This window comes from Octopus bimaculoides, chromosome 8 (genome assembly GCF_001194135.2).
Source record: "Octopus bimaculoides isolate UCB-OBI-ISO-001 chromosome 8, ASM119413v2, whole genome shotgun sequence".
In the NCBI taxonomy this organism is placed as follows: domain Eukaryota; kingdom Metazoa; phylum Mollusca; class Cephalopoda; order Octopoda; family Octopodidae; genus Octopus; species Octopus bimaculoides.
Window position 1 is genome coordinate 74310663 of NC_068988.1, and position 2201 is coordinate 74312863.

A 2201-nucleotide genomic window follows, 5' to 3' on the forward strand; every position below is an offset into this window, starting at 1 on the left:
AAAAAAAAAAAAAAAAAAAAAAAAAAGAAGGAATATCTAAACACACAAAAATATTTGTGTGTGTGTGTGTGTACTCCTGTGTATAGATAAGGCGAACGTTAAATCATAATGGTATCGTCGACAACCATAGACGTGTGTAAATATGTAAAACTGTATGGAAATATATAATAAATTTCTAAATCTATTGGCAAGAAACGTATAAACAACGAGGGAGAAACCTATGTCCAAAACAGAGCAAAATGCTCAGTCACCTTTTTGTATTCCTAAGACTGGAATGTCCTCAATTATCAACACTATTAGTTCAATAAACATTGTGTTGTCTCACCCGCAAATGATCAACAAGTTCGACACTGAATTATAATTTCCTGATATATTTTTTTATATATATATAATGATAGCAGCCTTATCACTTAAAGATCATTAAATATTGTGATAATTCAATTATAAAAACAATTTTAAATACTGAAAATGTCGTTGATGTGTTTGTGTTAGATATATTAAGAATACTTACTTGATATCATTCCATAAGGTGTGAATAAACTGAATTTAGATTGGGCAGTTTCTGAAATTCATTTATATTAATATGACGTTTATACAGAAATATCTAACGTCAGCAAAAATTTGCCAAGTGTTTATAACGAAGTAAAATAATTTGTCCAATGAAATATAGTTGGCAAAGAAGTAATTAAATGGTTTGTTCCACACACAGCATTAGGGATTAGCTAGTGGCTCACAGTTTCGTATTCATTTGTACAGCAATATACATATTTAAAACAATCAGAAGAAAAATAATAGAGTGAAAAAGAAAAAGTGACTGGAAGAAATAAACTAGTGACAAGATTAGGGACCAGGTGGTAATGTGGTTCTACGGAAGGAGTAAAGAAGGGGGGAGGAGTGGCATGTGCGTGTATCGATGTATAGGGATGGACACAAGAATATATCGATGTACAGAGGTGTGTGTATATGGTATTTTTGTGGGTTGATGTATTTTGAGGTTTGCAAGTGGGGGTAGTGTGTAAGTGTAATCGTATTGAGAGTGAGGAAAACGTGGAAGTAAAGGGGTGGCGGCGGGAGTGTGTGGCTAAAGAGAACGCAAGAGGAATATGGAGAGTGTGGTAGATGTGTGTATCCAAGGATTTGGGCGTCTGATACTTTTGGTGGAGGAGAGACGAAAGAAAATATTACAGAGAAACAAAAAAAGAAAAAGTAATAACTATCTTTTATCTCTTATTGTTTCAGTCATTATGCTGCGGCCATGGTGGGAGCACAACCTTGAAGTCGAACGAATCTTCCTTAGTACTTTTTTAAAGCCAAGTACATACTCTTTTGCCGAACCGCCAAACACACCAACAGCAGTTGTCAAGCGGAGATGGAGAACAAACCCGTGGAGGTGGGTGATGCTAAATTGGTAAACGGGGCAAAATGAGTAATTTCTGATTTCTCGTTATTTGGAAAAATTATATTGCAAGTATTGCATCAATATTTTGTACTGTTGCATCATCCTTGGAAGTAAAAATTGCTCAGCAAAATTGTTCGTTGAATTTAAAAGTTTGAGAAAAGGTTTCCACTGTTTGAAGAATATTTCTAAAATATTTCATTGAGTGGGGGCAAACGTGTAGGAATGCCTTCAGAATATTAGTATATAGGACACAAATTTTTCCTCAATTTTGACCCGATTGTAATTGAGGTTGCTAATAAAACATCTGAATAATTTTTTTGGCATTTAACAATCAAAATTCTTTTCTTTGTTGGATTCCAAGTTAATTTGGTAATTTTCAAATTCCAAATACTTATGTCTAAAGTGGGGCAAAATGAGTAATGATTAATTTCAATTTCTTCTCTTAAGGATTTAGTACTATGTACTTTATGCAAACGGAACCATCAGTCGTAGCATTCTGCTTGGCTTGTGTGGTCCCTGTAAACTCTTGCAAGAGCATCATCCTCATGTTTCCTCTTGTGCCATTTATTGTTTTGTTGGAGCACTGTCTTTAGTCGAACAAATCGACCCCCAGGACTTATTCTTTGTAAGCCTAGTACTTATTCTATTGGTCTCTTTTGCCGAACCACTAAGTTACGGAGACGTAAACACACCAGCATCAGTTGTCAAGCGATGCTGGGGGACAAACACAGACACACAAACTTATACACACACATACATACATACATACATACATATATATATATATATATATATGTATATA

At 34.5% G+C, this 2201-nt stretch overlaps 1 protein-coding gene across 2 annotated transcripts in view; it reads right to left on the reverse strand.

Moving 5' to 3' along the window:
• Positions 1 to 728, reverse strand: part of LOC106875632 (zinc finger protein 420) — a 26817-nt gene extending 26089 nt beyond the window's left edge. Inside the window, exon 1 of one of the 2 annotated variants that reach the window (XR_001410146.2) lies at positions 512 to 728. The gene's annotated coding sequence lies outside the window, so the exon portion shown is untranslated. The remainder of the gene's footprint in view (positions 1 to 511) is intronic. The other variant, XM_014923860.2, reaches the window with a different exon arrangement.
• Positions 729 to 2201: the final 1473 nt, after the last annotated feature.